At 40.2% G+C, this 14,224-nt stretch overlaps 1 long non-coding RNA gene across 1 annotated transcript; it reads left to right on the top strand.

Annotated features, from left to right (window-relative positions):
* Window positions 1-10,111: 10,111 nt before the first annotated feature.
* Window positions 10,112-12,818, top strand: LOC142217805 (uncharacterized). The gene is made up of 3 exons (XR_012717429.1): window positions 10,112-10,219; window positions 12,562-12,653; window positions 12,743-12,818. It is a non-coding gene; the product is annotated as an uncharacterized LOC142217805 (long non-coding RNA).
* The last annotated feature ends 1,406 nt before the right edge of the window (window positions 12,819-14,224 follow it).

Below are 14,224 nucleotides of genomic sequence, written 5' to 3'. Positions count from 1 at the left end.
TGTATGACTTGTGTGTGTCTATAATATGAAGGATGTGTACTGTACACATGCAATACACAAGTGAAGTGTGTTGTAAGGAACACATAAATGACATGCTTAGTATGAGTGTAACATACAAGTGATGTGTGTTATATGTGAGTGACATGATATGTGCCTCTAATATGTAATGACACGTATGTCATGTGTCTTATATGTAAGTGACATGCTGCGTGCTTGTAATTTATGATGTGTACATCGTGTCTAATATTTGAGTGACGTGTTCACCAAGCGTGTAGTGCATGTAGCATATGACATGTATCTTATATGAGAGTGACATACAGTCCTATGAAAAAGTTTGGGCACCCCTATTAATCTTAATCATTTTTAGTTCTAAATATTTTGGTGTTTGCAGCAGCCATTTCAATTTGATATATCTAATAACTGATGGACACAGTAATATTTCAGGATTGAAATGAGGTTTATTGTACTAACAGAAAATGTGCAATATGCATTAAACCAAAATTTGACCGGTGCAAAAGTATGGGCACCTCAACAGAAAAGTGACATTAATATTTAGTAGATCCTCCTTTTGCAAAGATAACAGCCTCTAGTCGCTTCCTGTAGCTGTTAATCAGTTCCTGGATCCTGGATGAAGGTATTTTGGACCATTCCTCTTTACAAAACAATTCAGGTTCAGTTAAGTTTGATGGTCGCCGAGCATGGACAGCCCGCTCTCAAATGATCTGCAAACAAAGATTGTTCAACATAGTTGTTCAGGGGAAGGATACAAAAAGTTGTCTGAGAGATTTTACCTGTTATTAGATATATCAAACTGAAATGGCTGCTGCAAACACCAAAATATTTAGAACTAAAAATGATTAAGATTAATAGGGGTGCCCAAACTTTTTCATAGGACTGTAGGCTGCCTGTATGTAACATGTGAGCGATGTGTGCTGTATGTGTCTCCTATGACATATTGCTCACAGTTTGTGAACGAGGGTTTGTGGATTAACCAGGCAAATCCTTTGCTGTCACAGGAACCATCAAGACTGGCGTATAATATGCCAGCCATTATGATCTGGCCCAATGTGTCTTGTGTGAGCGACTTGTTTGTGGCATGGCTTTTATATGAGAGCCGGGTGTATGTATCAAGTTTCTAACATAGAAATGGGCGCAACTGGACAGGAAGCTCAGTGTACGGAAATTTGTGCATATTTTTGCCCTCTTTCAGTCCTTTGAAAATTGTGAGTTATAGATATAAGGACAACTCGCCAGAAGTATCTCCTCTGTGGCTGTACACCTATAATAGTACTGTATTACAGCATCACTTAGATGTGTCCTGACAGCTGTGACAAAAGTGTTGTGATACCAGTGCTCCCCACAAGACCACTGAGGCCCAGTCACAGAAGTCCGTGGTGACCTGGGGCCTTCGACACCACAGAGGAGGCCAGAAGATGCCAAGGCCATCCAAGAAAGAAGACCAGACCTTTGCAGCGGAGATCAGGAAAGGAGGGTTTGAGTGTTTTTTTTTTTTATTTCTCCACTCCAATGAGCCTCGGAGAAGTAGAGAAATATTGTATCATAGCGTTTGAAGAGAATTTTTGTTTTGGACCAAAACAATACTCGCTGGGGAACCCTGCAAATATTTCCAAAATGGATCTGGCAAGTTCAAGGTTTACCTATCACTACTGGGTATCCATAGGTGGCACTATAGAGACAATTTCCTGGGTTAATTTGCTAATTAATTAGAGCTAATTTGCATATTTTCACAGGGAGTATTATTTTTACACGGAGGGTGCATTCTGCTATCAGAAAAAGGAACCCATTTAAGTCAATGGGAAGCTTTTTTCAGCACTGAAATTTCACACCAAATTCCTCTGTGTGAATGCACCCTTAGACTCACAAATCCAGCGGCATATCTTCTTCTTTTTTTTTTTTTTTTTTTAAATTTATGTATATTGTGAGCCACCATATAGGGATCACAATGTATGTTTTTTTTCCCTATCTGTATGTCTTTGTAGAATGGGAGGAAATCCATGCAAACATGGGGAGAACATACAAACTCCTTGCAGATGTTGTTCCTGGTGGGATTCGAACCCAGGACTCCAGCACTGCAAGGCTGCAGTGCTAAACCACTGAGCCACCACATTGCCCCAAATCCAGCGGGATACCTGAAATGTGAAACAGTACCATACCATACAAGACTGCTATCTCACCCCTATGTGGGGGTAACAGAAGTGACTTTATGACTGCAGCACTATGTAAAACTTCAACAAACAGTCATTCCTCCTACTCTGATAGTAATGGTGTAGCAGTATAAGCATCTGAATGGAGTCTTTTAAAGGGAACCTGTTACGTTGTACATCCTATCTACAGGCAGCATGTTATGAAGCTGAAAGGCTTGGGCAGGTGTATGTGCTGTTTTTATGCTTAGGGTGGTTCAACTCATTGACAGACAGCTACCTCTACAGTCACACTTGTAGAGGGAGAGATGTCAGTCACTGAACGCTAGAGAAAGCAAGCATTAAAATAATACAATGTAAAACTTTTCCCACAAAGCTATATATCAATCTTCTCCGCTAATCCTGTTCTATAACATGCTGCTTGGAGATCAGATAACATGATATACAATCCCATCAATGGTACTCAGTGAAGTCCTTTGTAACAATATAATATAATATTATTGTAATATAGTGCAATAAATATTATACATGTGTGGACAGCTGAGTCATGGCGTAAAGAGGTTTTCTCAGTATGACATTCCACTTTCAATGTTAAGCAATCCTGGAGGTCAGCTGATGGAGTAAGCTTATCTACGATGAGTCCACTAGAGTACGTGTTCTATACGACATCCATATGCTATAGAACTGGATAATGCAAAAATATATTTTACTATATACACAGTCCAGTTATATTAATGTGACCAGCGCCTACTTGTGATGTCAGCATTAAATATCCAATCACAGAAGGCGCGTGTCATTAGTCATCTTGGTGCACTCATCATTATGGAAGGCACTATGGATCAACACAAGTATGCATCTATCCTTGCGAACCATGTTCACACCTACATGCGAATTGTTTTTCCTCAGGATGATGGCATCTACCAGCAGGACAATGCGACGTGTCATAAAGCTTGCAGTGTACGTGCGTGGTTTGAGGAGCACCAAGATGAGTTTACCGTACTCCCTTGGCCAGCAAATTCCCTGGAATTGAACCCACTTTAGAATCTGTGGGACCACCTCAATCGGATTATTTGTGCCATGGATGCTCAACCGTGTAACCTAGCGCAGCTGGCCACAGCACTGGAGTCGGCATGGCTCAACATCCCAGTGACATCATCACAACATCCCCTCTCTTCCTGCACGTCTCGCAGCGGTCCGCTCTGCCAAAGGCGATTATTCTGGATTTTGACAGGTGGTCACATTAATATGACTGGACAGTGTATTATACTAATATATTGAAGTGAATAGTATAATACATTGCCTTCTATTACATGCTGACTCTGGCAAATTAAGTTTCCTTTTGGGGGGTCCCCAAGCGGATCCCCAGAACGGAAACCCGAAGGCAGGTATGAACCTGGTATGTAGGTACGGTGGCCTGGCTGGCATGCTTAAAGGAGTTGTCTGGGAGTTTCAGAAATTGGGCCAAGGGCAAAAATGGTATAAACGTATAAAGTACTATTACTACTTAAATGCTTTGTCACTCTAATGTTGCTCAATCTGGTGGTCTTTGCCTGTTCTGAAATAACGATGCAGAACTTTATTGGACTGGCATTTAAGTAGTAATAGTTATTTTATTGCTTTATACCATTCCCTGTCCAACAGTGCCCCCATGCCTGATAGGTGCTTCTGTGTGCACCCCCACTGCCCTTATCCGTGCCCAGGGCTCATACTCTGTCTGCCACCCCACACACCCTCCCGCGGCAAAGCCCTTGTTATTCTGCAGACATGTATATTTTATCAGCTTTCCATATAATACAATACATGTGATTAAAAAAAAATGTAAAAAATTCAATAATGTGCTGCTCAATACTTCAAATTTCAATTTAACAACCCCAATATTTTTTTTTCCTTTGTCATCAGTTTATTTTTTTTTTTGTATGGGAAAGTGCACAACACCATAAAGAAATGTTCCAGTGTAAATACCGCATATTCATCCCGTGTACATTCCACATACTATACTGCTGAAGTGTGACAATATGTTATACTGGCTGAATGCACAGCTACTGTTTACACTGCTCAGGTACCAGTTTGTCTGTATATTACATCATTGTCCACGAGACACTAGTATTTTCCAGATTGTAAAAGACTGAAGTGCCTTGAGTTGAAATATTGCATTTTTGCATGGGTCAATAAACCCACAATTTTGACAACTATCTACGGATAGGGTTGAGCGATCGGGAAAGATCGGATCCCAATCGGCGTTTGAGCAAATTTCACAATCGGGATCGCCTGGAAAATAATTGAAAATTGGATTTTAAATACGATCCTGAAATCTCAAGATAAATAAAATAAAAGTGGATGCACTGCTCAAGTGGAGTAGGGGGGTAGGTGAGTATCACTCCACTTCTTTTTTAAGTACTACCATTCATGTGGATATTACTTGGACACACACAATCTACTGAAACAGTACTTGTGCAGACCAAGTACACCTCCCCGGTAATGGTATTCTCTATTAGTGGTGCAGAATAATGCCCCCCCCCCCCCCATAGTTCAAGATAGTGGAACAGGACTAAGAGTTCGTGATATTGACTTGGCTTCCAAATTCAACAGATCTGCAGAAGAACTAGACTGATCCTTATAAACCCCAGCTCACAACTTACAGAATTTAAAGGGATTCTATCATTAGAATCTCTTTTTCTACAAATACCACATCGGAAAAACCTTTAGATAGACTATTCTTCTCCTATCTTTGTTATTCTGATCCGCACCGCCGTTCCTGAGAAATTTCTTATTTCTTCCTTATACAAATGAGTCTTCAGAAAGCACAGGGGGCATCCCCTGTGCTCCCCAAAGACTCTCCAGCGACGCCTCTGTCATCTTTCGCTGATGCCTCTTCTTTGACATCATCAGCCAGCAGAGCTGACTGCGCATGTCAGTTCAGCCATTTTCCTGTGGTCGAATGGACGCTCGTGTAAGAAGCCACAGAAAAATGGCCGAACAGACATGCGGAGTTGGCACTGCCGGCTGATGATGTGGCTGATGGCACAGCTAATAACATGGCGGAGAGGTGTTGGCGGAACAAGATAGAGGCGTCGCTGGATGGACTTCGGGGAGCACAGGTGAAGACTCATGCATACGGAAGAAATAAGATCAACAGCGCAGATCAGAATAACAAAGTTAGGAGAAGAATAGACTTTCTAAATGCTATTCTGACGTGGTCTTTGTAAAAAAAAAAAAGGGATTCTAATGATGGAATCCCTTTAAGACATATTAGTGCAGCATACTACACAACACTTTCCATGCCTCAGTGTTAGAGCTGTATCTTGGTGACAAAAGGGGCAAAATCTTAGTGTTTCCATTTACTAGTCTTGTATCTCCTCCTTCTGGTCTCCAGGGGAGGGGTGTCTTAAATTGTTTTTGTTTTTACCCAGATCACAATAATAGGGATATGTCATCTAATGACATGCCAAGTAACATTACACGGCACATACTCCCAGCCACTATACACAGGTGACCCCTCCCCAAGCTCCATACTTGCATGATTTATAAGACTTCTGTTCCTGCTGTAGAATAGCAGTGAGAACCTGATCTTGGACACTTGTGAGCATACAACTCTGTACAAGATAAGGTAAGGATTTTAGAATATTATTGACAAATGAAACAGAACTCTGTCTCTATAATAAAAGCTACAAAAGTCATGTATTGGTCATCACCAAATTGGTGAGCAGCTTATGAGAATATTAAATATAAGCATTTTGTAACGTGATCTTGAAGATGTGTAATGGGGGCCACTAAATACTATATGCCATTTAGGGTAGTGGTATATTTTGTCTGGCAATTGGACTTCTGGGGCTCCCTCAGGTTCCAAGTCCCAGTAGTGACCTTTGTACCACCTATAGCTACACTAAGGAATATAAGAGACACTTTGCAGATAGGTGTTTACATCTTAATTTAGTCTGACCACATGCTGGTATAGATGAGATATTGAAAAGTAAAACTATCAAGTAACTTTAATATATTAATGCTAATAATATACCGATAAGTTTGAAGCGTATTATTAGCCATCTGAAATGTATCTGTCAGAATTGGACTGATTTAGATAATGGAGGAGAGAGTCATCTTCAATTGTTTTTATGGATAGAGCAAGTTCACCGGGTCCCAAGGCATGGTTCTTAGAAAGTTCTTCATCCCCCCCCCCCCCTTAATTCCTGGATTAGTATTACCTTTAACCCATATATTGTGCTCCCACCTCTTGCTTAATGGTGCCCTTGGCTTCCACCTACTCCACCTACCCCTCATTCTGGTAGTAGCTGCTCTTGGCAGAATTCAGGCATCCCATGCACTCATGAGCATTTATCTTGCATGGGGAAGACAGCTCGGTAGCAGCAATGGTGCAGACCAAACCAGTCAGAGACAGGGGCACAAAATCTGCTGCAAACAGGTTTATTTAGAAAAATAGCAAAATAAATAAACTTTCACGTCAGGTACAAAAATAAGCAAAATAAAATACAACCTTAATGTCAGGCAAAACAAAACTCTTGCTTGTCTGAGCTCTAATTAAAACAGAATAAGACTAACTGTACGTGTGGCTTACTTCAGGGCACACAATCATACAAAGCACAAGTCGCAGTCTAGTCTCACCAAAACTCAGCTCTCCAGGACAGACCCATGCGCCTCCTCTCACTCCCAGAATCTGCCCTGAAGTGCAAGCTCTGCACTCTTTTATGGCCCAGTAATGAGCCCAGGACCAACACCTTTGGCTGAAACCTATTCCAGACACACACTGGACCACACATATGTCAAAAACCTGGGTGAGATATACCGGGATTCCAGCTCTCCGCTTGTTACCTTCTCACACTTGACACCCTATTTTAAAAATAATAATACATTTTATTTATACAGTGCCAATATATTCCGCAGCGCTGTACAACTTGTAGGGTTCAAATACAGACAAAAAGATACATTACAAAGAAATAGTCATTTCACACAATGGGACTGAGGGCCCTGCTCGCAAGAGCTTACAATCTATGAGACACACATGATAAGTAGAGCTAGTATTCTGCAGTTGTGGGAAATGTGATATTGACTTTGTTTCTCTGTGTTACACATTCTACAAGGAGACATTTCAGTAAGTGTATGTACGGTGTGATAAAACTCCATATATTACAACACAGTTATATACTTCTTAGAGAATGCGCAGTGTCTCAGATTTATTGCTGAGGTATATCCACTCCAGTAATGTATTGTGGGATTGTTCTACATACAATGTATTATTGGAGAAATAAAGAGCTGGAGGACGTGTTAGGAAGAATGTTTATCAGACAAAGCCCGACTTCTAGTAGAACTAGTCGTAAGTGATAGAACAATCTTCCTTGTCCCAGTAATTCTTAGAAACCAAGGATTGCATTACCAACAGTTCTGTTTTCTAAAGGCTGACACAAGTGATAGAAATCCCCAGCACGCACAGTCTTACTGTGGCCATGGCCACTCATCTGATCATGTGTATATCATGTATCATTATATCCTGGTATACTTTTTATGTTGTCTTATGTAATTATTCTACAAAGATTTAATTGATGAATTCTGCTTATTGGCTATTTCAAATGGAGAAAGACCTGGGATGTGAGACCCGTTGACCCAACTAGTCCAGACTTTATCAAAAGAAGGATGGGTGTCGTTGGCCCAAGTTTTAAAGATATCTGATGGCTAAGCAATGTAAGCTCTTGTGAGCAGAGCCCTCACTTCCATTGTGTGAATTGATTTATTACTATGTAATGTCTCATTGTGACTGTACATGAACTCTGATTTGTAGAGAGATGCAGAATATGTTGGCGCTATATAAATACAAATGTATGATTATTAGAGATGAGCGAATATACTCGATCGAATACCTGAATACCTCCATCGCATAGCTTCCGTTGCAAAAACACTTCCGGGGGTTCGAATTTTTACTCCCCTCTCACCTTCCCTGGCGCCAGGAGCTATGCAACGGAGGTATTAAATCGAGTATATTCGCTCATCTCTAATATTGGCATACCCTCTGTTTCCTTAAAAGAGCAGTTTTTTTTAACTATCCCTTGCTCATATACTGATATTATTAAGAACTTGCAGAATTACCCGGCTTTACATGGGTCTACTTCTTTAGTTTGTGCGTTGTTAAAATCTTTGTTTGCCATTGATATGAGATCAACATATCTTGTATACAACAATTCATGTCTTTTGTTTTATCTAATAGACGCTTGCAGGTCCATCATTTATAGCCTCACTGACATACAAACAGATTTCATTTATAGCCTCACTGACATACACACAGTTTTCATTTATAGCCTCATTGACATACATACAGTTTTCATTTATAGCCTCACTGACATACAAACAGTTTTCATTTATAGCCCCATTGACATACATACAGTTTTCATTCTTAGCCTGACTGTCATACATACAGTTTTCATTTATAGCCTCACTGACATACAAACAGTTTTCATTTATAGCCTCACTGACATACATACAGTTTTCATTTATAGCCTCACTGACATACATATAGTTTTAGACCAGGTTTCCATAACAGCACAGCTTGCAGGTCCTTCTTTCTTAGCCTCACTTACACACACACAGATTTAGACCAGGTTTACATATCAACCCAGCCATTTTTGTTTTAGATCGGGTTTTCATAACAACCGAGCCATTTTTTCTTTACTCACTGTGAATGGAGTGTACCTATTCTGGATCAGCTTTCTAAGAAATGAAAAACCTTTCTCACCCATCATGACTCCAAAAAAAAAAAGGAACTTGGCGTTTTGATTAATAATTCCTGTGGAAAAATGCATGACTGTGACCTGAGACCTGTTCTAAAACTGTGTGTATGTCAGCAAGGATAAGAATGAATGACCTGCTAGCTTTTTTTAATATGTTGAGAATGATAGGTCCTGGACGGTGAAACCATGTAAAACTTTCATAAATGTGTATGCAATTTGGCTCAGTCATTTGGCTAAGAACAGAAGAACGATAAAGAACAGAAATTAATATATATATATATATATATATATATATATATATATATATTGATCAGTGTAGAGGCATATCCATGTAAAAGGGAATGATGACCCTGAAAAAAAACATTTATATGGCAAATTGGAAACTTGAATTACAAAGGATATATAGTACAAAGGAGAATTAGAGAAGTGCCAGAATGGACGCTAGAGAATGATTTATCCAATGATGGACACACTTTCATTTGAATGGGACATACACTGCGGTAACTCAGTTTTGTCAGTATGGAGAGCTGTCTGCATCCTGCTCCATTCTCTGTAACAGCTAATCGATAGGGTGGCAGGTATCAGACCCCCCCCCCCCCCCAGATTTGATACTAGTAACGTAACGTTAGGATAGGTCATCAATAATTTTAGCCCAGAAATCTCTTTCAAGTTTACCTGTGGGAAAAGCATGATCTTGTATAAATCCATGGGGACTTTGTGATTGCAAAACACCGCAAATGGAGTCCATTGGCAAATAGCAGAATATCACACTGGGACTTTGAAGATGGAACTTTATATGTCCTACTATGAAATTGAAAGAAACGTTTCTAAGAATATTGTTTTTATTCCAGATGAATCTTTATTTCCGATACGTTGTGCTCTCCCTGATTATGTGCCCTCTCCAAGTTACTGCTTATCTGAATGGTAAAGTTGAAGCAGCCTGTGTGGGAATGGTGCCTAACCATGGATTCCCGGCTCAGAACACCAGTGCACCTTATATTCTAACCACATCGAAAACCAGTTACCTGGATGGAGAGAAAATCACAGGTACAGATAGGCTTAATAAAATGCAATGGCAACTTAGTCAAAATAATTGGAGTTTTATACACTGACTACACTATGTCTGTTATCCAGTCCAGATTTACATAATGTACAGAAATTACAGGTTTTTCTTGTTATTTAACAGTCACACTGAAAAATACTTCAGAATACCCTATTGAAGGTTTTCTGATCCAAGCCCGCCAAGCAAGTAATACAACTCCTCTGGGCTCGTTCCAAGTCAGTGGCTCAGATGCGCAAACCCTAACCTGTACCACTGCTGCGGTGAGTTACTATTGGCACATGGTGGATTTTGTATGTGACTGTACCATCATTAGGTTGCACTTTAATGCACTTTAGTAAAGGGCATTAAAGGGATTGTCCATCTTCAGATCAATACTGAGAGACAAATGTTATTATTTGAAAAAGGAAAAGTTGTAAAATTTTCCAATATACTTTCTGTATCAATTCCTCATGGTTTTCTAGATCTCCACTTGTTGTCATTCATTCTGCTTACTCCCAGTGGATAAAATCAGTCCATGATCATGTGATATACAGTCCATGATCATGTGATATAGAGTCCATGGTCATGTGATGTACAGTCCATGGTCTTGTGATATACAGTCCATGGTCATGTGATGTACAGTCCATGGTCTTGTGATGTACAGTCCATGGTCTTGTGATGTACAGTCCATGGTCTTGTGATGTACAGTCCATGATCATGTGATGTACAGTCCATGGTCATGTGATGTACAGTCCATGGTCATGTGATGTACAGTCCATGGTCTTGTGATGTACAGTCCATGGTCTTGTGATGTACAGTCCATGATCATGTGATGTACAGTCCATGGTCATGTGATGTACAGTCCATGGTCTTGTGATTTACAGTCCATGGTCATGTGATGTACAGTCCATGGTCATGTGATGTACAGTCCATGGTCATGTGATGTACAGTCCATGGTCATGTGATATACAGTCCATGGTCATGTGATGTACAGTCCATGGTCATGTGATGTACAGTCCATGGTCATGTGATGTACAGTCCATAATCATGTGATATACAGTCACAGAGCTTTAATAAGCTAGGCCATAGCAATTTCTATGTACAGTGATAATAGTACATTATAGTCCCATAGGATCACATCTGTAGTGTTCATTCTGATCTTCTGTTCCATCATAGCAATAGAAAAAAGCGTAACGGATTCTAAAGATTGATCCCTGCAATGCTATACAAGCATGAAACCCAATAAATCCCATTGCATATAATGGAGTCTGTCAGATATCCATCATTTTGGTTGACATCTGAGATTTTTCATCTGAGTTATTTGATGGAATCTGATAGAACTTCTTATGTAGATGTGAATCTAGCCAGCTGCAATAACTCCACTAGCGCTTACCCATTAGTATAGCATGCTTTTATCTCAATGCACAAAGGATTGGGTGTGAATGCAAAATCCTGATTGCATGAAATAGCATGCCTGTGATTCTAGCGCTGATATTTTACTATATAACAAATACAGGGCCATGTAAGACAGCATGTATTCCTTCTGGGATTACGGCTGTTCTGTTGGCCCATTCCCTGTAATAAGAAGAAGATACATCTTGTTGCTACAATAGCAAATTGGGGATATCGTAGAAAATCCTCACATTTGGACAATTACACACTGCTTTCTTTTACCGTCTGTATTGTATTTGCATCTGTTGTCATTGTTCTGTGTTTCTATGGAACTGAACTTATATCAACATAGTGTAATGAGACACTGCTACCACTCCTGCTGTCACGCCATCTAACCCAACGGTGCAGGTCAGGCCTATTAGTGCCCGCTTACCTTAAGTGCTTCTTAATGAGATACGACTGAATAAGCTTTCAGACTCTTGCAGGATTTGGGTTCCCTGGGTCTCCTTACTTGATTTACAATGGATCCTCAGCAAAGTCACAGTTGACAATTAAACAACAGCCACAGAGTAGCATTTGGAGATGTTACTTACAATCCAAGTTCACATGGACTCTGCTACTAAGAGCTACTGTCACATAACACTCTACTAGTTTTTGGATTCGGCTTCCAAACCAGACATGGCTTTGGCCCCACTCAGCTGTAGTGCAGATACAACTCCTACTTAGAGTATTCCCACTCCATTCTGGAAGAAATAGCCAATCCATAGCATGCAAAGACTTCTCCACGTGAAGTACACAGAACACAATCTAGAGTTGCCACAATGTTCCTCATGTTGAGGAATGACCACCACCTCCCTTCCACAACAGGCTAGATTAAGAAGTGAGAAGTCATTGGCAGTAGCGAGCCAAGAATTTAGACAAGGTCCTTTATTACTACAACGTGGAGAAGTAGTATATGCCTGTCTGGAGTGGGGGCTCCTGTAAGTCTTCTACATAAGGAACACTTGTGGAAGGGGATGACTTCTACCACCCTTCGATAGGTTCACTAGTCATCTAGGTTGGGTTCAGCATAACCATGGGAAGTTAGGATGTGGATGCAGTAATACTGACAATATAATGCATCCATATTTCAGCCACTTAAAACCATCCATACTCTAATTTCTTGTTTAACACTGGTATTTTATTAGTCTCAGATTACATTAACCTTGTATATATTATATATCAATTACAGAGTGCAGTTAGTCACACATCTGACAAAGCCAAAACCATTGTGGAAGTGACATGGATTGCACCACGTGCCAACATCTCAGACATCCAGTTCAGGTAACAGGGCACAATCTTACACCAGATCTAGATTAATGACTGTATTAACATCTTCAGTTTCCATGATCCTTGTATCTACTTCTTTATAGGTTTACAGTTGTGAGTAATCTATCCATTTTTTGGACAAACATAGTTGGACCAAATCTAACATATGCTGGCTCTGGAGGATCCCATGTAATGGTAAGGCTATTTCAAGACTTTTTTTTTTGCAAATTTTGCAAGCAAACTAGCAGACCACCTAGGATATTGTAACAGCTATTTAATCAAAGGATAACATATATCCCTGACATTAAAAATGAATAAGGTAGAGGGTCATGATAGATGGGCAATTTCATAAATATATATAATATTGCAATAAAAATAAAACTGATCCAGGGTTTTTATACTGACTGCCAGATTTGGAGTCGGGAAGGAATTTTTCCCCCTGAAATAGGGCAATTGGCAGGAGCCTCATGGGGTTTTTTGCTTTCCCCTGGATCAATACTGTAGGGATTGTAGGGTTATAGGTTGGACTTGATGGACTGATGTCTTCATCCAACCTCATCTACTATGTAACTATGATGCAGGGATACACAGCAGTGTGATATGTGGATCAACACCTATGATATTTTGCATGAAGTGTGAGGACTAATGTGATTGTCAAAGTCCTAGTAAAGTTTAACACTGGTGAAATATCCACAATATAAGTCTTCAGTACCAGATTAGTATCAGATTGGTTGGGATTTGACACCTGGACCATGCGCCGTTCAGATGAATTTGATGGATCCTATTGGATTATTTACCTAGTTGAATGGATTATTTTTACTCTCATTTGACTCAATCTTTGCTGTCTTTGTTTGTCTTTTACACAATTTATTTTTCTCTTTATTATTGTTTCTTTGCCACAGCACTACCTTTTTGTTTTGACCATTAAATTTATCTATTATTCTACCATATGATTGTACAGTGCAGTTGACCCATTTATCCAGAACTATAACTACAATGTTGTTCTTATGCTGCTGTTGTATGAAAATTTTTAACAAAAACTATTGACAAGAATAGTGGGCAACCTGGTTTGTATGTGAAAACATATAGGATGCACAAGGCAAACTGATAGAGGCCTAATGGACAATATTTTTATTGAAAGGTGTCCATAGACTAAAGGGGTTTGATTTTAGGTTAAGAGAATTGACCGGGGACAGTGATGTCAGCAGTGATGTCACCGATATCGCACATTTAACCTCTGAGGCCAGAGATTGCCTGCAGCAGTCAAGCACTTCTATCCTGTCCCTGCACCAGAGGGAATGGGGGAAGAGCTGCCCAAAAGGAGGACTGGGAGTGGCTGAGTTTTTTAATTATCTTGGGAAACCCCTCTAAGAGTAAGTTCACACAGAGTTGTTTGGTCCGGAACCTGAAGCGGAGGCCGCCTCAAGTTCCGGACCAAAAGCCAGGCAGCCGCGACTGAAAGTTGGTGCACTGCACAGACATCCAGCCGCGAACTCCGCTCCAGATTAGGCCCAATGAATGGGCCAAGTCCAGAGGAAGGTGCGTCTTCAGGCCCAATCGCGAGGCGAAATGGCCTGAAGAATGAG

The sequence above is a fragment of the Leptodactylus fuscus genome, chromosome 9, assembly GCF_031893055.1.
Source record: "Leptodactylus fuscus isolate aLepFus1 chromosome 9, aLepFus1.hap2, whole genome shotgun sequence".
NCBI lineage: Eukaryota > Metazoa > Chordata > Amphibia > Anura > Leptodactylidae > Leptodactylus > Leptodactylus fuscus.
This window is presented reverse-complemented; position numbering and strand designations above follow the sequence as displayed.